The sequence below is a fragment of the Gallus gallus genome, chromosome 18, assembly GCF_016699485.2.
Source record: "Gallus gallus isolate bGalGal1 chromosome 18, bGalGal1.mat.broiler.GRCg7b, whole genome shotgun sequence".
Classification (NCBI taxonomy): domain Eukaryota; kingdom Metazoa; phylum Chordata; class Aves; order Galliformes; family Phasianidae; genus Gallus; species Gallus gallus.
Genome location: NC_052549.1, coordinates 6,108,022 through 6,134,214, shown reverse-complemented (window position 1 = coordinate 6,134,214; position 26,193 = coordinate 6,108,022). Strand labels below are relative to the sequence as shown.

Below are 26,193 nucleotides of genomic sequence, written 5' to 3'. Positions count from 1 at the left end.
AACAATTGCCTACGAAATAAAACATACGTTGCTAGAAAGCAGTAAGAATCAGTTTTGGGGATAAAAACAATGTTTATATCAATTTCCTGTGCTCTCATATTTTTACAATAGCTTATACCCCTCATCTTGTCCTGTATTTGGTTTAGTAATTTTATAACAAAACCAGGACAAAACAGTCCCCTTACAGTGGAAAAGAATGAACTGAATTGTATTCCATTTACTTCTGTATAGGCTCTCTCATACAATGAATCTGAAAGTGTCATGGATATAATAATGACACCATTTATCCAATTCCTTCAAGTGTTATGTTCAGCTTCAGAATTCTTAAAAGCCTAAAAGCCTCAAGTTCTGATGCCATGAGATGTATTCCATATAAAAAAACGCTACATAACTTCTGATCTCTATATCTGGCTTCCTTTTATTTATTTCTTTAATGTTATACTGCAACTTTTCCATAGAAGAATGGTTTCTGACTTTAAGAGGTGACCACCTTACAATTCTTAATCTCAAACTTAGAAAAAAGCAGGCTAAACATTTTATAGTTTTTATGAGTTAAATAGTTAGGAGCTAGCTCATTACCTACAAATTGACAACAAAAGAGCATCAGGTCCCACAGAGCAATGAAGGGCCTGGGGTGAAGACCAGTGGTGGTGATCACTGTACCACCACTGCTGGACCAGTCCTGCCATCTGGAATACTTCTGGAGGCAGTTGTTCAAAGAAAATCTTTAAGCTCTCCTAAAGACACTACAATCCACGTGCAGGGTAATCTAGATCCAAAATGTCTTAGTGAAAGAAAAGAGAAACAACCTAACTACCAATTCATCCATTTCAGATAAGGAATTGGCATCTATTAAAAGGATTGATGTACAAATCTTCCTACTGCCTGTTGAATCACTCTGATAATCATGAAGTGATAAAGTCTGTGTATCTGCTGCAGTCTCTAATCTTTGGTGTCTCATCCACAATTACAATGGCAGACCATGGCCTCAGGAGCAAGAGATGCAGCACTGCCAGCTTCTTTGACAGTAAGCCATTAGGAACTCCTGTTCTTCAGCCCTCAAGCTGGAATGGGAAATGCCAATAACTTCATTCACAATATCACAAACAGAACTGAATATCTAACAAAAAAGACAATGTATTATATGGAAATGCACCTACATCTTTTATTCATATGGCATCATCCTGGGGGAACAACAAATGCCTCCCACAATTTCTTCTCTCCTCAGCTACAGTGAATAACCTCTCATAATTTTTATTGTTATAGAAAGTACAAAGAGACTAAGTAAAGGAAAGTTGCATGAATATTTTTATTTGAATAGCTCTGACAGCATGATCCCTTTAAGCTGATAAAAGAAGGCTTGTGGTAAAGAAAAGCTTTTTGGAAGAATCACTGTCTACACTAAGTCCACCCTGCATAATACGATGTCAATATGACCTCTCAGAAGAGCTAAAAGCGATTGAAAAATGATGAATATGATAACATACACACAAGACCATACACATGCTCCATACAGCAGCAAGTAGAGAACAGCTAGGTGCCAAGAGGTTAAGTTAACAGGAGAGAGCCTTAAACCTGAGGTTCTGCATGAGAAAGGAGAGGATAAGGCCTATTTATCCCGTCTGCCCTAAATGACAGCATATGCCAGGTTGAGAATCAGAACAGGAGTTTGGAAGAAAGAAAGGGTGCCATGTTGTGCAAAGGGGTAATGTGCATTCACGGACAGAAACTGTATCAGTCACTCCCCAGCTGACAAGAAGCAGGTCACCAGGCTCCTAAATAAACTTTGAGAGAAAAATAAAACAGATAAAACAGCAATAAAGGCAAGTGGGTGTGGATGCCTGATACATAGGACCAATTTGCACATTTTCAGAGCTGTATTTTTTCTTTTCATTTTGAGGGAATCAGCTTAGGGGTTGGTACTCTCCCTGCACACACACTAAGAGAAATCTCTCCCCACTTGGCACTAAAAAAAGCACCCGTGGCAAGGTTTAAGTGGTAGGCAGCATTTGTAACCCTTTGCTTTGGGCAGTAGCACAGGTTGTAATCCAATTGACTGAAAAGATTCCTTTTGAATAAGGAAAACAAAACTCAATTCCTACCAATCTTTTAATAGCATGTGGCAGAGCTGGATTTTGATAGAGATGGTCTGTAGGTAAAAAAAGCATGCCTTTTAGACATGGCTTGTCAAAGTTCAGAAGAGTTTAAAATATATTTCACACACTGGATTCATAATGCAATCTTAGCATGCCAGCATTCTCTTGGATCTCAACGCGAGCACGCAGCTTAGAAAGCTCTGTTGGGAGTAACATGCTTTTCTACTTGCTGTGCATAAAAGACCTGAATCGTCCCAGATACAGTCTCAGAACATGGAGATGGATGGGAGAAATAATTACACTGAAATATCTTTTCTCCTGCTTTCCCCATCGAAATAGCAGGTAAAACACTTCACAGATGTGTGAACCATGAGACTACAAGTTCTCCTTCCATATTTTTTACTTAACGCACATGGCAAGGCATTTTATCAGCTGATGTCAGCAAAATTCCCATTCATATTCCTTATTTTAGAGACAAAGCAACAAAGACTTAGACAGTCCTAGAGATAACAAAGGTACTCAGCACCAGAATCCCTCCTCTGTCCACAACAGCCATCAGAAAGAGTGCACCACATCTTCACCTATCAATGTAATACAGGGAAATTGGTGCTGTTCCTACATGCTTGCTTTTCCAGACAGCACTAAATCCACAGATGAAAGGGGAGTATGAAAGAGCACAGCAAAACTCACAAGATGAATGTGGGTGCAAATCTGAGTAGTTCCGCCCAGACTTGCAACTATCAGTACGCAGCTACAAACTCTGCTGGAGAATGGGACATCAACTTTCCAGAAAATACACTCTTACTGCAAATGTAGCAAAAGTTGGGCTTACATTAATAAGAAGAGTAACATGTTTGACTGGAAGACTATAACAAAAACGATTTTCTGCCTCAGAAACATAAGCTTGCTGGTGCATTAGGATTAAATTGCATGAATGTTAAAAATGTTTTTCAGTTGTTAATTTATGCAACTTTAAGTATTGCAAAGCTCCATCCATTAACTCTTCTTAATTGGAAACTCAGATATGCAGTATACCACACAAAATTATTCACTGTGAAATACCAGTCGTCTTTTCTTCCTTTCTCTACTTAGCAGACATCTGCTGCAGACAAGCCAAGTTAATGCTCAGTATTAACCTGTGAGCTGTTCCTGGGTGTCAGCATACACTGAATCTTCCTTAGAGTTCCCGAAGTTAATCTAGAAGCAAACCCTAAAAAAGGAGCCCACTGAAAACTTGAGAAATGAAATTGGTGGGCAGTACATGTGGAAGGGAGCAGTGGTCAGGGTTAAAGTCCCCACAGTACAAAGTGAGAGGACTGCAAATAGATCCTGAATGGGTGACAGGGTCTCACTCCCTGAAAACACAAAGCAGCTGCTAGATGCTTCCCATCACTTTACTTGATGAAAGCCTGTGCCATTATGGATCAGGGTGCATAACTGAAGAGGTGAGGAGCAAAGTGTCCACACTTCTCCCTGCTGCTGCAGAGGCCTTTGCAGCAAAGGTCTACACTAAGACTTCTGTCTGGAGAAGAGAAATGTCTGGGGAGATCCTGTGAACTGTCACAAGTACATGAGCACCTCCTAGTTGGGCTAGACCACCCATGGCTGCTATTGGAAGCAGGCCACTGAGGAAAGCGGCCCTTTTGGGTCACGTCCCAGACTTCAGGTCTTCCAAACAGTGACATTAACTTCATGTGGCCAAACCACTGTCTTAAAATACAGATCTCAAAAGTGAAACACAGACAATGAAATCATGTTTTTTTTCCCTGGAGTCCTGTGCCAAAATACCCTTGATGATAACTGAAGACTCCAAGGGTCCACAATTTTAAGCAGTAAAACATCCATCATGATGGCAGCTAGATATCACAGAGCTGGGTACAGAATAGAAATCCCAGCTGAACACAAAGATGTCAGGTGTTTGATCAGCCTCACAGACCGAGAATTCTTAACTAAGAATTGAGAGACATAACACTATCTACCCTCAGAAGACAAAATGTTTTCTTTTTCCATCAGACATCCATGTTCTCCAACAAGTCACCTAAATAGATTTAATTATGTTTTTCTCTTTGTATACTAATATCTGCTGCTGAAAGTAAAGAAAGATGTTTTTCTGAGGAGAGAATTGCACTAATAGTAATGTTCAGTGGGATTTGCTGCATTATCCCAGACATCGTTAATATTAATGCTGTGTAGCCAAGGTCCTTTATTTTTCTAAAGGCTCAAAAAATTCTATGTGTAGAAGGATAAACAGTAGGTTCAGCCAAACTGCTCTGCCACTTACAGTCTTGTTATCTGCTACACAGAAATAACAGAATGTTCCTGGTTTTAAAACACAGATGGGATTCTTTTTATTTTTCATTTACATATATTTGGGCAGGTCAAATTTACATAATAATGCTCATTTGTCCCGCACTGTTTGTCATATCTAATTAAGCAGTGGCCTGCCATGAGATGGCAGCACGCTCATAGCTTGCTCACAAGAGAGGTGAGCGCTCACAGAGGACAGTGCATCTGGCAGCCTCTGCTCAGATAAAGAAAGGACTGCATGTGTAATATGCAAGTGAAGGACAAATCCACTGTACTCCAGAGCAGTTCAAAATGTAAGATTCTAATAACATAATGATATAGTATTTACAGAAGAGGACATCTTTGCTTCTTTGACCAGTAAGACACTTCAATCAATACTGTTATTGCAGAGCTTAATCCAAATGTCACAGGAGCCTCCCGAGGCCTTGAGGCAGCTGGTAGGAAATAACTGAGCTCAGAGCAGGAGGGGAAGTCCTGTGAGCACAGACCTTCAGACTCGATGCCCGTCGTGCAGGGCCACGTAGAATATTTCCTATATTTCTGTAATTTCAAAGACAAAAATGATCACAAATGAAACACAAGGCCAAGACAAACTGCTGTGCAAAAGCTTTCATCTGCTGTAAACAGAAAACATTAGAACTCGCCAAATTCCCTATCAACCCTGGGAAGGAGGATATAGCATTAATAACCACTGAAAACTTGGTGATGCTAAGGAATTACTGCAGTGATAGAACACTGCTGTTTTCCTTCATTATTATAATGAGAGAATCTTGTCCAGAAAACCTTTGAAAAAGAAGCAAATTGTACTTCATTATTCTCCATCTGTAAAGCTACGCCAGAAGCTACAGTGTCACTTTTTTCCTGCGTTCTTTGTAGTACGTTTAACTTTACACATTACCCTGGAAATAACTGGAAGCAGCTTCTTTGAATTGTCTCTTGTTAGTTTATAAAAGGCTGTCCAGACACTGCCTTTAAAACTGTGCCACCAAAAAGCTGGCAGAGCTGCTTTTCTGAAACCCCCATCAAGTGTTTCTTCAAAACAGAGCCTCCACTTCCCAGTCCCTTGGGAGTGCCAGCACCACATTATTCCATCCCTCTCCATTTCACTTTGTTCTCCCCTGTTGCACGTCCACAAGTACATCCGTCCCTCCCCCCAGCACTGCTCTGGGAGATGGTGGAGAACTTGAAAGAAGAGATACAGAAAAGTAGCTTTCAAAGTACGATTAATAGATATGTCCATTCATATACTTGTACGTCTCTCATCTCAGAAGCTCCTACTCACTGGGTTTTGAAAAGCTGTCATTATAAAACTGTATTAAAACATTAACTTTTGGGATGGGCAAAGAAAAGAGAGTTTCACTGTTTCATGCTACTGCAAAGTACAAACCTCAACAATCGATGAGAAGCATTAAAGTGTAATTATGGTACTTTATATTACATTCCCATAATTGTCTTAGTAATTTTCCCAAAGTAATTTAAACGGGCCTTTTAGATATTCAAGCAGTGAAACTCCAGATATCATCATCCAAGATAATAGCCTTGAATCAATAACCAAACAAGAAGAAAATCCCCCGCAAAACCCATGGGCCATAAGAGGCTTCTCCTTTCTCAGTGCTTCTGTCAGCATGACATAGACAGCCAGTAACTTGCAATCCCACTCCAGAGCTACAGTCTATGTCATACTATTTCATTTCCTCTGGTAGAGACTTTTTGTTTCAATAAAGGGTATCTTTTAGAGCCAAGAAGACATCCATCCTAGCGTCCTGCAAATGACAGTCTCTGCCATTTTTCACACCCATCATTTGGGCTTCATTGATGGAAAATAGGCAAATGTGATTGATACTTCTACGATAACTTGAGGTTTTTATTCACTGGGGAATATCAGGTACATTATTCTACTGTTGCACTAGAGGATATCTGATTTTGTTTATCAGAAACAGTATTTCTTGTAAAAGAAAAACCCAGGTACACAACATCTATCTGTACAAATGTACCAAGATCAACATAGCCCAAAGAAAAGGCACAGACTGACACACATGCTGCTGTCCAGATCCTGTGGTCTCTATACAGAGCACTACAAACTTGAGTTTGGATATCGCAGTGTCTGAGGGGTGTCCCAACCACTTTAGCAGACAGTGAATTGCATTCTCCTTTCCTTCTATGGGCTGATTGTTTGCATTCTTCTATAAGTAGCACAAACAACTTTATCATTAGTTTAATAGATATTTTTCTGCAGACACTTTCCCTGCTTCACATCACCGTGCTACTGAAGCTTCACTAATACAAAATCCATCATGGTGTAACATGATAATTGGACCAGATTGCTGGAGCACAATGATATTCTGTATTATTACACTGTCATGTCACTTGCTCCTTTTGAGATAAACTAAAGATAATATCAAACATCTCTTTATCATCTCCTGCTGCAAGGATTTCCTCTCTCTTTTTTCTAAATAATTTCCAAGCAAAGTTTTCTAAAACAAGAAGGAATAAGAAAGCTTTCATGAACGTTTATTTTCATTCATGAAACAAGCAAAAACAAAGAACCACCTAATCTCATTTTTTTTGTGTGCAGGGTAGAAAAAAAATTTTTTTGTGGCTAAGGGTAGAAAAAAAGCATAAACATTTCTGGAATGTCTGAAATTTATGAAGTTTAAAGTTAGGATCCAGTTTTAAAATACCAGATCTTTTCATCTCTTCATAGAAGCTTCCTATATTTTCTGCTTTGTAATTTCTCCTCCTTTTCCTGCTGAACACAATAAACTCCGCTGTAAAACAGCACCTCGGGAGTCCTGTAGCACACCCTGCTCAGCCCACTCTCTGTGCTGTCTAAGAGCATCACTTTCAGCTATATGTGAGCATCCTTGCTGACAAGAGTCGACCCACCAGGTACCAGTTTTTCCTATGGTTGTTTTCTTACCAAAGTTCTACTATTATATGTAACTTCCAATTGCTTTTGGTTTATATTTTTCTCCCTGCAAGTCACAATCAGAGTAAGAGAGCTTCAGCTGAGAATGAGCTGAGTGGACAGAAGCAGAAAAGCAAAATGCACAACTGCATAGCACTGATAAAATATTTTCTCCTGAGTATCCAGTTTGCCCCCAGACATAACATTTTCATGGTCATAAAATGTCTGTAATTTGATAAATTTCATTTTTACAGTAACAACAAACAATTCCACCTTCTACATTTCTTTCATGCTTGGAGTTCTCACATACAGGTTCTGTGACTGATGGCTCTCAAACTGCACTGCAAAGAACTGGGCACACCTCTTGCTGCGAGGTGCAATCGGACACTGGCATGCCCACAAGGTTACAAACACAACTCCATACACAGAACGTGTAACACGCTGCTCCTTTATCCCGCTGTTGTCTGGCAGCATACGCTAAGCGGGTAAGTCTGTTTTGTTTAACCTTCTGCCATCTTACTCATCAAACAGAGTCACGCATCAAAAGGCCTTTCTCAACAAAACTTCAATTGCCAGCAAGCTAGTATTAATGTTAGGAAAGAGGGGAGGAAGGGGAATAATGGATCAGAATCAGAGTGAGCTTTCTCCTGCAGGAGGAAGTCAGAGAAGCTAAGTACACGAGAGATGTTTACTTAAAAGGTTGATTATTTCAGAATCTAATTTAAAACCTCCACACTAAGGCATTTCCTTCAGTCAGTATTTAATGTCCTCTAAGTAGGTAGGATGGAAGGGCAAAGGTGGGACGTTAATAAGCAAACACCGTCTGTCAGTTTTGATAGTTGAATCAAGGGCGCTTAGCCTCAACATTGGCATGTGCTGTAAACAATCTGCAACCTCCAGAGGCTCCACCAGCCTACCCGAGCCTTTTACACACACAGTTTAGAACTTTTATACACAGAAAGAAAAGACAATACTCATACAGTCCATTCTGCGTTTGCAGACTCTTCAAGACTCAGCAGGTTTACATTGAGGGACATGGATGAGCCTTATTTGGTGCTACTCAAGTGCAAAAAGTTTCATCTTGGCAACTGTTTACAGATGCAGAGTAGTGAGTGTACATGTGTGTGCGTTTGCACATGGAGAGAGAACGGAACAGTGGTTTGGTCAAATCTTGATTTATTTTTCGATGCTTTCCCACGCATGGCAGACAAAGTTGACTAAACATAGTAATGATAAGTCAAGCACCAAGTGAAAAAATATTATAAGGCACTGCCACAAGCTTCTTGTGAGTAGCTGACAAATGTTCTTGGTTCCTCCCATGACATATGACATATGGTACTATCACTGACAATTAGCCTGAAGTTAAAGCAGCCTTGCATTATCGACGTGTTGGAACAATTTTAGACAAAAGTTGTGCTGCTAATAGAACCAAGATGAAATTTTTGCCCCCAGAGCAAGCTTTATACGTGCACAAATGGACAACAGAAAACGTGCATTGAGTAGGATCGTGCACAGCATTCAACAATCTTCAGCAGGAGACGCTGCCTACACTACACCAAAAACACTAACACAGATCTGTAAAGGAAACCTGGCTTTGTTATTCAGAATTCCTGTTAGAAAACTAGTATTATTCATGTGGTCTGACAAACAGTATAAAGGAAACATTGTGATTTCTCAATTTTTATTCCTATTTTTCCTATCAAATAGCAGTTGAACAAGATCTCACTGACTTAAAACAAATACATATATTTGGTTGGTTATTAGACAGACTTCTCTGCTATGCTGCTTTGTTCTCTGTGGATTACACTAGTTAATATAATTTATTTATCATTGTTTCCAAAGTGTACTTGGGGGTCTTCAAGCAGAGGAGATGCAGTTTTATTACCACTTTTCTTCACTAGTTGAATGTTTGTGGAAAAGCAATTCCACGTAAGTCTCTACAAATTTGTTGCTTAATCCATCATAAAATTATGCATATGCTATCAGTAATCCTATCAAAGGCAAATGTTCAGTATTTTCATCCTGATTTACTCTCTGCATTACATACGACTATACTTCCCACCAGCTTGTAGACAAAGCATCCTTTATAAAAGCAGCAGTTATGACAAGTAATTTTTTCATTACTTACTACTGTAGCATGCTAGCTATTTTTCAGAGAACTTAAGTTCTCTTTTTCATCGACCAGCACAGAAAAACTATTTTTATTACTTGAAGGGGTCCAGGCAACATCTCCCATCAGATCTCCACTTAATTATAACCGGCTCCATTCTTAGATTAAAGGTTGGTGATCTTGCAATGTAAAAAATATTTTTTTTTTCAGCTGTGGGCAATTAACAAACTCAGCAGACTGGAAAAAAAGTGCAGAATAAGGCTTTTGGGGAAAAAAGAAAGAAAGAAAAAGAAAAAAAAAACCACCAGAAACCAATTCAATTGCATCCATTGCTTTGACAGCTATATAATTACATGGGCCATAAATTACATTCAGTAATCACCTTGTTTATAATTTAATTCCCTGTAAATGAGTAGTGTAATGGAATGAGATTTTGTAATCACTAGATACACAGTGAGTACTCACTAGAGAGAACAGCAGAGAAAATCTCCCATCACATTTGTTCTTGACCACCCATAGGTTTATGATCAAGAGTCAGCGAAGGTCCAGGATGCCAGCGACTATCAAATTCCCAAAAAAGAGGTAACAAAGGAACTGCCCAAACTATGAAGCCATGTACAGAATGGAGTCATTAGTAACTGCTGCCATTACTACTGTGTTCCTGATGCACTTAGCTTTTCCTGCACATTATAAGGAAACCACCTGTAAAGCCTGGACAAGCTGAATGGATGAAGGCTTGGTAAGAAGGTTTCTATTGCCTCCACCTAACAGAGGATGCAGGAAAGACACCTTGCAGACAGATGTTATGAATTTTCACAACTGCAGTTTCCCAGTCCATGCTTTATGTCTGAGATGCAGGCACTTCAGTGTTTTCTTAAGCTCCCATAAGGTTGGCAGGCTGCACTTGTTAGTATCAGACTGATCCTGAGCAGTTTTACTGAGCTCTCCCAACTCCAATAAGCCATCTTCAATCACAGTGATTAATAATTACAGTTTCTTTGCATCAGTAATGCTTGACTATACTTCCCACATTCCACAAAGGCAAACAAAAAACAAAACAAGGGACTTGTTTATAGAGTATCTATCCCATTAAGGCAGGGAAATTTCAAATATATATTCCAGGTTTACCCCCTCTGCAATGGAGTTCTGCTGCTAAAAAATCAAAACAAATGGCATCTGCACCTAACTTGGAGCTGGTAGCTAAAGGTCCTAATTACCCATCCACGTCTGAGCTGGTGTGCAGCACCTCCTCTATATTAATCAGCGTCCACCAAGAACTAATCCTGGCAGCAGAGATGATAAAGCAAAAAAAAAAAAAAAAAAAAAAGTGGGGGAAATGGGTTCTGAAGGTTAATGTGCACAGCTGTCATAGGCTGACAAGGAGGAAAAAAGGCTAGATGTGGGATTGTGCAAGTTTCTATATTCTGCAGCCAGCAAGATGATGTGCTTTCAGAGTTCTTTTCTTCTAGAGATAATTGCACTGCTCCAAAAAACGAGACTATTCAAAATAGAGGAGTAAGTTGCCATACAAATTTCTGCTTGCGTTACATATCCTGATGCATTGTTTTCTTTTGGATGTCTCAGCTTCCACTTCTTCACATTGAGTTTACAGGTATACATTCAGATCAATAGCTGCAATGAGAGGGAAATGTTTGCAGCTCTTAGCTGCAGCATGCTGTTCCAAAGGAGGAAAACAAGGACTGTGTACTAATAGGCACTACCTAAATACACAGACCAACCAATTAAACAGTCTATATACATAACCTTCTCAGAAACACTTTGCTTCATGAGCCATGGCATTGCTTCCCAGACTACAGTTACCTCAAAACATTAAAAAAAAAAAAATAATAGCCCTTACAGCTCTTCTATGTAGATCGAAAACAGATAACCATTTGGGAGATGTGTTTTCCAAACCTATATTCAAATGAGTTTCATACTTCTCATGCTGGTTACCTTTATTTGCATCTGGGAGCCTTACTCATGTTCTGCATACCCAGAAGAAAGATAAGAGGGCACATTATGAAGATCAGTAGGGAGGGCTGAAATTAAGCATTCACTGGTACACCAAGGAGGCTCCAGTGTTCAGTAATGAAGCAATAATCATCAAGGTAGATTAATGATTGTCTGAGAGAGTTCATCGCCTTGGGCCATTAACCCTCGTGTGGTTATTAATTTTGCAAAAGACATCTTGTGCTGCTGAGGTCATTACTGCTGTTATTAACTAATGAAAGATAAAATATCTGAAGTTCCCTCTCTCATATATTTAGATATTCACACACCCATTTCTGTATGTATATGTGCCTGATTAAATTGGTCATTTAAAAAGTAAACGGGGTAAGTGTGTGGGGAGGTCACAGTACCCGTAAGAAAGGCAAATTACCACAGACAACTCTGCTCTGCCATCCAGGCAGTTTCCAGTGTCCCAAGCTATGTGATTTAGTAGGGCGGAAACAGAACTGTCAATAATTAGTCTTTTTTTTTTTTTTTCCCCCTACAGTGAGCAGAGATGTAGCCTATAGTACCACAAAGTTAAGCCTCAAAAGGAGCAAGAAATATCTGAGATGAAGCAGCTTTGTGACCAGGAGAACAGCAATTTCCACTGCTCCAGTGTCAGCAACAGGTTGCGTGGAAGCAAAGTTGCAGGAAAAGCCAATGTAAGCAGTGATCCTTTGAGACATCATTAATTAGCTGGTGAATAGTCCATGGCCCTTCACCTCCATGCCATCCTGTGTTAGCATGTTGTTCCAAATCCACGTATGTCAACGCAGGTTTGGCCCCCCCTTCCCTTTGTGTCCCCATATCCCAAAGGGCAGGGGTAAAGAAGACAAATGACAACCCTGCAAATTTCCTTCCCATTGCAGGCTGCACCCAAGGAGGTAATGTCATAGAGTTAATCCTAAAGAAAAACTAGGCACATAGCCACTCTGTGTGATGCCAGCTTGTGGTTTCGTTGTTCATTTTCTATTTGCTTTCATTCCTGCTTCAGCCTTCAGCATATAGGTCACCTTTGCACTTTCTCTGTGCAAGGGAATAGTCTGCTACGTTATGTGGCACATTTCTGCACAGAAGTGATTCCTACAGAGTGGTAGAGATGGCAAAGAAAAACCTATGCAATACTTCAAGAGGTTCCTAGTGAAACTTAATTGTTAGAATAACGATTCAGTGGGCATCTCGTAAAGAAATGATCGAAAGCTTCAAAAGAAGACAATAAAATGCAATAATTACATTACAAGACTTTTCTGTTTTGTTTTGCTTTCATGTGTGTGTGGGGAAGAGGTTGTAGTTTTGTTTTGTTTTTTCTTAAAGGTCATCAAATGGGTAATATGGATAATAAAGCTGTCTAGACCACTTGCAGATATGTATCTTAAAAATCAAAGTGGAAAGAAAATTCAGAGGCTTCCTTCTTTTGTAAACACTGATCTTACTGCTTACTGCTTTTTCATCAAAGTAAAGGTAATAAAATCTTCTAAGGGAATAATTTAGAATGTTCCCAAGTGAGCTCTTCTGCACTTTATTTTTGCAGAATTTATAAGATCCACTTTTTTTTTTTTTTATTTAGACCTTAGACATGTTTCACCATCCCAATCCATGCAGTTCTAATGCTGCTTACAGTCAGCGTCAGTCACTACTTTGGCCAACATTCTTCCTTCAAAGTCTTTTCTCTTCAATTCTACTGGCAATGCTTTTTCCTAAAAACAATTCTCAGGATCAGCATTTAGAGGACACAAGGAGTATAAGATAACTTCAGAATCCAAATGAAACTACAGAGAAAAAAGCTCCTAAACACATTCAACTGGAGTAGCTCACTAACACAGGAACAGCCTGTAATGACAGTTAGTGGCTGAGCTCTTCTGAAGGCTACAGATATAGAAAAAAAAATCATGAGCTTCATAGACTGTACGTCTAGCTATAAATTGAACTTTATTAATATTTAATATGAACGTAACACTCCTCAGCAGGCCTGGGGAGAACACCATACACTACTCACGTTGGCAGTTAGCACAAACCTGCCCAGGAATAAAGGCCTACAGGAACAGAAGGCCTTGGAAGAAAACCAGCAGTTGTACGTAGTTCTTTCTGGTATGAACACAGAGATGAACTGAGGCAAGGGGGGATTATTTTGGGTACCAACAAGTCTTGGTTCACAGAGCCATCAAGGCCTTGAACATCAGTATGCACCCCCAGCTCCCATGAAATGCAAGTGTGACTGCCTTAAAAGAGGTATTAAGTCCTCTGGAAAGTAAAATGATTCTGTGAACCTGGGAGCTCCGTGGTTGCAGGGAGGCTATGGCAGAGAATTCTAGATGAGACCTACAGGAACAGGCTGGAAGAAATATTGCCAGCTGTAAACCAGGGCTGTGCTTTACACAGGCTTTACTTGTGATCTTTCACTTCCAACCTTGCTCAGAAAACTCTGACCTTCACTCCTGTTAAATCTTTTCTTTGTTTACTATTAAACCTGTCTAACATTCAGGGGCAAGGTGAATGAAGGTAAAAACTGAGAAGTTAAGGAAACTCTTTTCTCTGAGATCATGAATCAGGACAATGCAGAAGTTGGGGCCAAGCTTGAGAGACTCCGACCTTGAGCAACCTAAGGCTGAAGTCATCTTTCTGTGTATGTAACATCAGGAAGAGTGCCTGCATGATCAGGTTTTAACCCCGGTGACATTATAGAAGGAGGCAGTGACACCTCAAAACTCCAGATGAACAAAAAACATCACAGAAAGTGAAAGAAGGTAAAAAGAAGTCATACTGAGGTACAAATCTGATCAGGAATCATTTGCATTCCTGTCACAACTAGAATACTTCAAATAAACCACCATACTTTACTGGGCAAAGTCCATAGGTTAAAGCCAATGAAGATTGAACTGAAAACAGAATTTACTTCAACTTTCCCTGCGCCCCATAAATTTTCTTTCTCCCGTCACACTTGCTACACAAATTGCAATCGAAATGAAAAGCTATTGTAAATTGAAACTTCAACATTTAAAAACAGATCAGCTCAGGGAGGCATTTGTGAATCTATTTCACCAGGAAGAGAAAGGTAAAACTTATTTTCAAACCACTCTATGAACACTCCTACTAATTATATGCACATCCTAGTACACGTATTTACTGGATCTTCAGCACCTCTCTAGAGATAGGAATGGCTTTTTGCAGCCAGACAACATCTTCCATTTGTGGCAACAATATCAAATCCTGATAAAAATTTAGTCTTGGAAAAGAGCTACAAATAGATGATAATGGAGAAAGCAGCTCTTTATCTGAAGCCTATCATAAAAGAAACCTTGTTCTGACCATCACTGCCAGTTTCTCAATATATAGCATCCGGAAGTTAAACAGAAAGGGCACTGCACACCAATTCAATTCCAGTATTTCTAATCACAACCTTAAAACTCTGCTCCCAAAGCAGGTTCCAGCAGCACACCACTACCTGTGGGCTCTTCCCAGCAATCTTCAGAGTATTCAATGCTTCTGTCATTTTGAAAAACAGAAATATTTCAGGCACTTGCCATTAGTTTGTATCTTTCCATTACTTCTCAGTACACTGCAGCTTTTAGGAAAAAGTGAGGAAGACCCAACTCTGCTGTATCATCATAGTGCTACTGACTTGACAACGAACACATACAGAAGTTAGGATAGCAATCCAGTGATTTAATAGTGTTAACTAGCACTAAAAGAAACATTAACAAACAAACAAAAAAAATCCACAAATTTTGAAGGAAGGATCTGAGTTCCAAAAATTCTCCTGTAACAACCCCCTACAGACCACCTCAGCTTTCTCAGAAACTAGAGTGGCTTTCAGAAAAATAATAGTAGTAGTAATAATAATAATAATAATAAAGCACTAGTAGGAAATGGCGTAGAACGGCTCTGTACAGAAATATCAGTGCTATGCATTACTTAACCAACAACAGCTAGATCTTTGCACATTTACTCATGCAGTTGTACTGCAGCACAAGGCTGAGGGTGTAGTTAGTGGAATTTTGTTAGTAGAAGACAAAATACAAGAAAATAAAGGCCTTGAACTGATTACGTACACAAATCCAAGTCCCAAAATACACCTGTTCACATGGTTCCATACAATCACACAGACCAATGCTGTCCCATTTTTTCCTTCAACTCTTACCCTGCCTACCTCTCTCCCCCATTTATCTTTAAGATTCTCGCTTCTCATCACTATGGACCTGGAGAACAATAAGTGACCAGAAAGGATGGCAAGCAGAGAGCAAAGCCTTCATACGATTCTTCATGTTGTCAGTACATAGAGGGAAAAAATCCCTCCTCTGTAGACATGCTCAACCCCAGACCACAGACCAGGCACTGAGCTAATCAAGTGCAGTTTCCAAATGGGCTTTTTACCAAGGGCATATTCACAACCCAAGTGAATCAGACAAGCATTCAGGGCAGCAAACAGTCAGGCTTCTTCCTTCTTTCTATCTGTGCTTTGTGTTTTTACTTCCAGTGCCATCTCTGGGACAGCAAAGAGGAGGCAGAGCCCATCAGAAAGCACAGTGCTTCTGCCTGCTGCGATCTGGACGTAGGTGGGTCCCCACCTGCCAGCTCAGCTGTTAGGTTGGCACAGGGAGGGCACACAGCCAACCCATGGCACTTGGCTTGCAGAAAGATACACAAGCACACATTCATACCCATGTGCCCAGACTCACATGTGATCATCAGCCAACAACACAGCGAGGCCATCCTGTGAACGTAATGCTCCTGCTGCAAACAAGACCCTGAGTGTGACGCCTGGCTCACCACCCCACTGCAAGCCCTCACCTAAGGCTCCACACAGCACGGCTCAAGCTGTTCTGCTGGACACTAGGATGCACACAGTATATCACAGGATTAATGATGAAAGGAATTCACTTGGCCATTTTCTACCGATTTCGCAGCACAGGCACCGTTGCTTGCTGTTTAACACACAAATTCAGCAACAATGCATTCTGTTTATTTTACTTAGACATGCATTTACAAGTGCTGCTTAGCTGGAAACCAGCCATTAATGGAGTGAACGGCTTTGCTCTTCTGAACAGATCCGGTGAAAACCCACTTAAGGCAAAAACTGTAACCAGCATTTATCTGAAGATTAGCACCTGATTTCAGAGATGCAGACAACTTAATAGAAAGCACAGGAGTACCCACCTGGGAAACTTCTGAACATCAGAACTGCAATGCTTTTAATGGCTTATGGTCCTGTTTTGTCTCTTTCTGCACTTTCTTTGTTAAACAAAACACCTTTCCTCCCTCCCCTCGCCCCAAAAAGGCACTGTATTTATTTATTTGGCTGCACCATAATAAGGTAAGTGCTCTCTCACCTGCTCCTAGTGTTTTCTTTGGGATCTCTGATAATATATCCTCCAGAGGAGAAACAAATGCCTCTTGAAAAGCACCCAGAGCACTCTCAATACGTAAAGCACCCTGTAGCAGGCAGCTGAGCCCAATTCAGAGCAAAGCATCACACTAATAAATGGGAAGATCATTTATCTGCTATCCCAGCTGCTTTTTGGTAAGAGTTACATATATTTATAAATATATAATCTGTATATTTTGAAGTACCAAAGAACAGTATGTGCATCTTCCCAAGCCTGAAGCTATTGCTAACAGGCAAAGACTGCCCACCACCTGCCATGTGTAGTTTGCATTATGTGCATTCCTTGGGGCTCCACAATACCCAGTCACCACAAATGCACTGCACCCCACAGGAAACTCCCAGTGCTGCCCATAACCAGCAGCCAGGCGATGCAGTGATTTCAGTGCCAATGGTGCCACTGGGGTGGAAGTGCTCTGGAGTTTATTGGTGACCTTTACGCAGGATTGAGCCTCAGGTGATGGCAAGAATTAATTTTTATTACCCACGAGTAAATTGAGATAGCAAATCAGATACATTAGAGGAATCTTTTTTGAATATACAATTCATTTTTGTAGTGTCATCACCCAAAAATGCAATTAACATAAAAGGTTGGAAATACAGCTTTAAATAAATACAATTTCCTGTAGTAGACTTTGAAACAAAGATGTATTTCTACTTTAATCCTGGATTGAAAGTCTGGTTTTAATTTCCATAGAAATGAGATTCCCTTCCCGGTGACAGAGATGACTGTAAGTATATAGCAACCCAAACCTGAGAGAAAGAAAGAGCTCAAGTTTAATGAAAATTTAAACAGACTGTAAAGAAAATAAATTATTCCCATTATCTGTAAATAAACAGTTTGGTGGTTCTTCATCCTTCCCTCGTTCCATTGTCTGCCACTGCGTAACAATGCCTGCATGCTGACCTGCCTGGGGAAGGGCTGCTGAGCACCAATCCTCACTGCTGACCAGGAATCTTCGTGCTCCTCAGCGCCATCAGTGCCAGGAACAAGGCAGCACTGGTGATGAGTGCGTGGCAAAACTATCTTCCATCTACACCATATACTTGTAAATAAAAACCACATGGAACAGAATTTGAGCAAGTTTACCTGAGGACAATCCATTATGGCAAGGAACACTGAAAAAAATTACTGCTTTCCTAAAACCTGTGCGCTCTATGTGTACGTATAGCATAAATGTTAGATCATTTGTATGTTGAAGGAAAAAAATAAACAAAAAAAAAGTGATTGGAGATCAAATGGGAAATCCTGTAATTTTTATTTGATTTCCTATATTTAGCTTAGTTTTCTTCTCTATCTTTATAATAGCATTTGACCAAAAAGCTTGCATCTTCATTAATTCTCTAATGGGTACTTTGTTAGTCCACACCTTACCACGTGTAACCTCTGCCATAGCACCTGGAGGTTACAATTAAGGTTAGGGACATGACTATTTTCATTACTAAGATAAAAAGAAAGTCCCTCTGCTCCAGGACACTTAGAGCAATGTGTGACATCACTGAGGAGAAAAAAAAAATCCCACAAATTGAAATGTAAGGGAAATTTTCAACTGAACGGTATGAAATAGGAGTAGAAGCCAGAACCCCTGGGAGTGCTTTAAATACAACCTCTTTCTTGTATTTGTATTATTATAGGCCAATTTAGCAGCAAAGCAAAAGTATAGTTCTTCCTCCTCAGAGCAGAGGTTAATATCTGCTTTTGTGTTGATTTGGCAGAAGCCAAAAGTCAGGAGCAAATGTGTTACCAGAGTTAACCTTGTTCTTTCATTTGTCAGTCACACCCTATATCAAATAGATTATTGAATAGCAATCCAAACATAATGAGCTAGTGATTAACAAAACATAGTGCTTCCGTAGCAAGGCAGAGTAGAGCTTTTGCATCTCAATTAGGGAGCACAGGCAAACAGCAACCTAGTCATTAAGCAGGGCCCCCACTCTGCATGACTGATATTAATGGAATATTAGACTAGCAGGTGCTGCTTTGCTCCGTTAAATCTTCAGCAAATTCAATTTAGTACAAAAAATAAACAGAGCACATTTGTTCCCCTCAACAAATATTTGCATATTTTCCTTACTAAATCTGCAGTTTGCAGATCTATCTGGGAAAAGACACAAAGACAGTCGAAAGAGAGTTGATTTTCAGGTCATTTGGACGTAAATTTAGTGGAACGAACCCTCTGTGTATAATGACACGCACAGTGAACAACCACGGGTTCTCTTCTCACTACTTTTGCCTCAAGTTTTACACAAGGGAGAAAACAGAATGCAGTACATTAACCACAGGCGTTTCCCCTTAACAATAAGCATGGGTTTTTTCAGTTCAATTATTCGTTCCTCAAACTCAAATTCTGGGGCAGATCTCCATCTGGCACTATTGGCTGTAATTCCCCACTTATCCCTCCGTACGTGAGAAAAGGGCGGCTGCATTTGCTCTGCGGGATAAAAGGAAATCCGCATGCAGGCCACATGAGCCCCCCTTGCCGTTACACAATTCTCTTATGCGAACTCTCCTGCTAATTTTATTTGAGTAATATATATTTCATTTCCTGTTTCAAGGTCTACAGCTGCAAACATTAATGCATCGTAGTAGCTTTACTCACTCCATTAATCAAGTACTGAAATCGCACTGGGTAATTCACGCCAATAGTTATCCAGTAATTATCTACAGTCCTTGCATCACAAAATTTTACCAATCCTAGAAAGCATTTCTGAAAATAACTGGGAGAGGTCAGGGTTTAGCACTGGGACTCAGCCTAACACACCAGGGTCCCTTACAGAGGGTTCCCATTCACCTGAAGCAATACGCAGTGCAGCCGGCACTGGCACATCCCAGCCTGCGGGGCAATGGGAGCCTCCCATGCACACCGCCCAGCAGCTGCCCTCCACGTGTGCTCTCATGGCTTTCCCCAGATGCACATGGCAGTATTCGCAATTGAAATAGTGTAAATCCCGACATTTTCAGTTCACTTTTCTTTTTTACACCTTGGTATGTCTACATTGGAGAACAGTTCTCTAGAGATTTTTTAACTGTAATTAGTATCTCTTTTCTTCCCCAACCCACTTTTTTGTTGTTGTTGTTGGAAATAAGCCTTGCAGGAGCTTACCTCAGAGATTCAAGCCTAAAAGCTCTCTAAATCTCTTCTAAAACCATATATACATCTAAGCAGCAAGATTTCTCACTCAAAACAAAAACAAAAAAAACAATAACAAACAAACAAACAAAACCACCCAGGGCTTTAGTTTCTCACATGCAATGATTTAATTGTATCCATTGTACTAGAAATCATGTAAGCTGTGGCAAGGTTTTCCAGACAGAATCAGATCCAAGCAACAAACTCTTCATTTTTTGTTCCAGTATTTATTCCTGTAACGTCAAAACGTTCCTGCCACAACATTTGTGTAGAAGGGCAAAGACTGCATGTGCCACCATCCACAGCCTGCCGAACCACATGGCACAGAAAAGCTGTGTGCAACTGGTTTTTTAATTTCCCTGCTCGTGGCACAGCTGTGTCTGGAAAAAGTTCCTGGCTTTGGAAGGCTGGGCCAAAGGGCAATGCTCAAAACCAACGTACGTCTTTAGGCGCCCCAAAATCAATGGATTTGTTTGCCTAGCACCTGCATTTGGGCAAGGGAACCTCAAGTCCTGGGATTCACCTCCATGAGGAGTTATTCAAAATGTTAAAGAGAAATGCAAATAAAGAAAACTTTTCTTTAACACCTTGGTTTGTCCACACCTACATTTTATAAAAAATGTATTACTAAATCTCTAAACTAAAAACTCATCTACTATTAAGGGTGGCCCTAACAAGCAGCGTTAGTTTCAAAATCAGAACGGCCCTGAAGGTGTGCAGAAAAGCTTCTAACATTTCAATTAATTATTTTCAGGAGAGGAAATTAGAACAGCAACACACTACGTGGAATTATCCTTTTATCTTATTAAAGGTCGGAAAAGTAACTACATTTAAAGTTAGGGTTTGTTCAAAAGGATATTCAACAGGATCAGGATTGATTGGATTGATTGCAGAATTTAGATAGAAAAAATCATTCTTGTAGGTACTCTGAGAACAACCACTCAAACCATAACACAATCTTTGATAGTTTGATCAATACTAGTTTAAGCAGCAATAAAACTTGCTTTGCACCAAAAGTCAATTTTGTGCACAAAAGGGTGAGCTCAGGAGTTTTCTAAATATTTTTTGCTATAATAAAAGTGTTTTATTTTGCCACTTCAGGACAGATCGATGGTCAGACATATACCATATGTTTCTGTGAAAACTGGGACAGAAAATATATATAAACCTATATACTAAGGTTTAAACAATAATGAAATAAAACTTAAAATAAAACTGACGGAGCACTTTTAAATAGCATTACTTTTGGCACATCACATTTTACCCCCACTGGCGGGGTCAGCTGGAGGCAGAAGTCCTCAGAAGGCAGTTCTTAAACACAGCGTGAAGGTTTAACTCCACGCTCCACACTAAATTAACGGGACGGCTGTCTGAGCAATGTGAACAGAATTACACTTGTTGATAAGGAAATGTTTTCTTCTGGATGAAAGAAGTTTCCACAAATATTATTAGCACTGAAAAATCTGTGTGATGTCAGCATAACCCGCGGATCAACTGTTGGGTATGAGGGACTCGACTGAGTCCCCAAACAGCTGCTGCGTTCTCACCCAGTGCGATGCTACCCTGCCCGTGCTTTTTGTCCTCTGTTATGCCCTCTCTGATGTGCTTGAACAACAATTCCCTTTCTCTGTTCTATTTCTTTACCAAAACCAGTTGCAGGAATACCTGCTGATCTTATGTTCCCTCAATATCACATTACAAAGTGACTTCTCGGGGAGCTGAAAAACATGCATTTAACTCTTAACCACAGACACTAGAAAATTAAGCTGCCTGATTTCTCCTGGCACATACCTGCCGTGTCAGTCAATAGACTTACTAACTTTAGAGAGGGCCAAAATACATAGACAGGAGTTTTAAAAGCAAGAAAGAAATTTCCCAAAGCCTTGCCATCTGCAGTACATTGTATGTGAATAATCCACCTCTCCAGCTCATGCTGTTACCTTGCCTCTCGATATATTAGGCCAAAGCCATGAACTGATTTCTCTCTCAGCAAGAACAAGCCTTTCCTTCATGTAAGCTCTTATTTCCATTTCTAGAGAATCAAATTCCACACCAGGACTCCAGAATGTTCAGAATTACCGCAGTTTTCTGTGCATTCAAAACTTCAATAAGCAGAGCAGTATTGTTTCTTATTTTACAGACAATATAAATATAACTACTCGATCTAGAGAGAAACTTGGTATTTTGCCAATGGATGAATATGGAATAGAAAATGGAATAGCTAAAAGATAAATAGTGAGAAAAGACAGTTTCAAACCCACTGACAACTTCTTCTGCATACCCACCTGCTGGGTGAGACTTACACTACTTACAGGTACAGCCTCACTCCTGGATGAAGCTTTGAAGCGTTGTACAGCCTTGACTTTGCTCCCATGAGAACAAATAAAAGGGTCCCAGAGCTCAAAAGTTCACTGGGAAGGTACCAGAAATTAAGGCACCAGTGCTAGTAAATGAGGAAGCTTTGTGGGAGCAACTGTTTGAAGATCTGGCTATCATTTACAATTGGGAGTTTGGGTGTTGGTATTTGACCAAACCTGAATTTCCATCCTTGCTTCTTTCTTTCCCTAAAACTACTGCATGCACAAACTTTAGCTACATTCTTGCCACAATTCACTCAAATTCAATATGCACTACCTAAGATTTAAACCATCTCTTCACCATCTTTGCACAACGTTTCCTAAGAACTCTTAGCTGCACATTATGTGCCCATGAGAAGAAGAAGAATAAAAATAAGGAATCTCTGATTACTGCTGCATCACAATTAACACCAGGTCACATCTACCTGTAGGTTTTGGCTGGTTTCTATCATCCTGCCAACACACTGCAGCCACAAACCCGCCTTCACCAGGTTTACAGCCGCTTTGTGTCTGCCGAGTGATTGCAAAGCAGCTGCTGCATATCAGCGATTCTGACTGAATAAAATAACATTAATGAATTGGAATTATGAACAGCCAAAGTGCAATTCCTTTGCTGTGAGTTTTAGGGCCTGATCCAAAGGCCACTGAAAACAAGGACGCGTACATGGCATCAAAGGGATCATATGATTATCAGGAGCAGATTCTTCAACAGGCTTTTTTTTTTTTCCTCCCCCTTATCCAATTTGGGGCTTGGACCGCGCCCTAAGCAAAGAAATGTTAAATGGTTTAAAATTTCTCTACTGATTTGTAGCAATCCCTAAACTTTAAGTGGACTCTAGAAACATTCCCATTGCTGAAAGAGAAGCTGGGTGCCCACAGCCCCACTCACAGTGCGTTGCCCAAGAGCCATCGCATCCCAGTGTCAATGAGGCACCCACTGTGCCAGAGAGGGTGAGGAAAGGATAGCTTGTTAAATTACTACGATAAGGATGCCACTACCACTTTGTACCTAACCCTTCTGAAAAATTTTATCGTTTGATTTGTAAGAAATGGGATTTCTATCTTGAGCTTTGGATATACTCCCCTATTTTTATGCATTTACATGAGATGTAAATCCAGCACATTTAAGATGACTAGTGCTACGTAGATGATGAAAGCAATGCATAAAATAAGTTTGAGCTTCACTTCCTGAAGTTGAAAACTTGCTGTTACAGGAAGAAAAGGCAAAGAACAAAAGCACACTTCCCTTTATCCTATAGTATTCATAAGGAAATTGAAAGATGGGATCATATTCACTGATCACACTCTGAGTGCTGCTTTCACACATGTTTCAGGTCTCTTCAGAGTCAGTACGCCTCAGTTCATGAGAACTTTTCAGAGAGGAAGGGAGGGGAAGCCAGCCTGCTCACTCATGGCAGCTTCACCAAGAACCTTTAAGGCACCTGCAGAGCCATTCCACCCACCTGGCAGCTGGTACGTGGCCTGGTGTGAAACTCGTAGCAATCCTGAGCTACCACAACACAGACCTCAAATCTGACAGGAGGCTGGACTCCTCAGCACTGCTCTAGCTTGGCACCACGAGAGCTCTGTGGTCCAGAAAGACACCTGAAGCCTTTAAAAAACCCTGATGGGTAAAGTCCATGACCACAAGCAACTTCCTGAGGTGGCAGCAATCAGAACTGAGCACTTCAGGATGTCTGTGGGTGAGCCATAAAGGAAAAACCTTAAAGAACAATATAGATTCCATTAAAGAAAGAAAAGCCTATGCCAAAGATGCATAAAACTCAAAGGAACACTGTACCTGTGTGACTTCTTTTCTGTTGTACTCTACCTGCAATATCCCTCACATGCTTCAACCAGGCTTTCTTTTTTTTCTATCCACAGATAATTTTTGCTCAACTAATTTCTAATTTGCTGCACAAGGCACATCAGTCATCCCCTTCACAGAGGGATTTCTATTAACAGGAAAAAAAAAAAAAAAAAACCAACAACAAAAAGCTTTGTAAATAACATTTCTTCTAATCCTGGTCTTCTGTTGAGCACTGGAGTAAGCAACGCCAGCCCCTCACCACAGAGGCAGCAAGCACTTAACCCAGTCTTTCAAATCAGATACGAGCAGCTCTGTTCTTGCTGCAGGAAATGGGCTCCTTTGTGTGCCAGCTTTATTTCCTCAGGTATCATCTGCCTCTGCAGATGTGAGCCATTAAGATCAGAACAACCAAAAGCAATATTTCTATATAATTAAACATTTTAACGTAGTAAAGTAGGTATGGTACAGAAGTCATTAAATGTCTCCCTTCAGGAATGTAGCAGCCATCAAACTCAATATGCTGCTCTTAAGAAGTCTAGATTCAGGGCCTCTACCAGTGATGCGTGCTACAGGAAAATTTAAGATCCACTGGCAGAAGGCTCAGATACAGCAGTTACATCTCGTATCTGGGAATGCTTTCATGATCAAAAGAAGGATCACATCCTACAGGGAAGAGCATAAAGACTGAGCATTTCGCTAATGATGTTTCTGTGTATATTTTTATGTACAACTTAGATGGCCTTGTGCCCCCAAATTACGGAGGATGCATTACAGGAAGGCAGAAAAAGAAAACCGAGGACTATGAATTTGCGACGAAGGAATTACTTATGTATCCAGTTGCATTCCAGCAATGTGCCTGAAGGGACTGTTCCAAACCTGAATTAAACCCTCTCATCCCACCCACGTGACGCACCCCCTGCAGTGAAACGAGGAACGTTCTTCTACTACTCCCAATGAATCCCACTCACTCCTGTTTCTTAGAACAAGAGAATCCAGCGTGGCAGACAGACCTCAAATAAATACATTTAGGCACTGATGTGATGGACTTTGAAGCCCACGAAAATTCGTCTTTTCCATAAAATTAATCATTTTCACCGGGTTTTAGTGCTCGTCTCCCAAGGAAGAGCCTACGAACACCCAAACTCCCCTTAAGGGACGGTGGTATTTCGCCTGGATTAACCTGCGGTGCTCACAGCACGGCACGGAGCGCCATTCCCAGCTGCGGCCAAACGAAGCACGCAGAAAGGAAAGCCGGGAGCTTTGCGTTATAGCACAGCAGAGCTGAAGGACGCCCACTTCCACTATCAGGCAACAATCTAACAAAAGTACTGCATTCTGAAAGACTTCGAGTACGGAGGGAGAAACACAAGGGTGAAAAACAATGAAAAAACAATATAACACCTAAGGAGTAAGAAAGAGAAGGCTCGATGGAACAGGACCCCTTTCCCTGACACCGAGGCAAAGCGGTGCCACAAAGCTAACGCTACGGCTACACTTCGTGAATAAATACTGATGCTCGGTGAAGGCCGCTGTCGCAGCAGTTCCTCCGTTCCCGTAACACCGCACGGCGCTGGGACAAAACCACCCCCTCCGCGTCCCTTCCTTTCACAACACGGCAAATGCAAACTTCGTGCTTTGTTCGGTGCGAGTCTCACCGCGTGCCGAGGCGCTCCGCTGCCTGCCGTCACACCCCTTCGCAGACACCGTCCCTTTTTGTATTTAAAAACACTGCCAGCGATCGCAAAACGTCCTCCTACCGACACGGACGGCAGAGCAAACCGTCCTCCGCGCCTCATCCCGACAAGAGGCGCGCTCTGACGAAGCCTGCAGCCGCCCAGCACCGCGCCGTCCCCGCACGACGAACTCCGCGCCCCCCCGCCGCGCCTCACCTGTGCTGCAGCGGCTCCCGGCCGTCCGCGGAGCTCCGGCTCTCCTCCCGGCGGCACCGCCCGGGGAAGCTGCTCTGGGCCGCGGCCCTGCAGCGCTCTCCGGCTTCTGTCGAGTCAGTCCCGTGGAACCGGGGCATACCCCGATCTCGAAGGGGCCCGCAGGGAGCGCGGAGCCCGGCTTCGCACGGGACGGCCCAAAATCCAAACCCCACG

General features: G+C 41.1%; 1 long non-coding RNA gene across 1 annotated transcript in view; it reads right to left on the bottom strand.

Annotated features, from left to right (window-relative positions):
- The window catches only part of LOC107052251, a 243,894-nt gene extending 217,936 nt beyond the window's left edge, over window positions 1-25,958 (bottom strand). The window contains exon 1 of the long non-coding RNA XR_006931756.1: window positions 25,849-25,958. This is a non-coding gene — a long non-coding RNA (uncharacterized LOC107052251). The remainder of the gene's footprint in view (window positions 1-25,848) is intronic.
- Window positions 25,959-26,193: the final 235 nt, after the last annotated feature.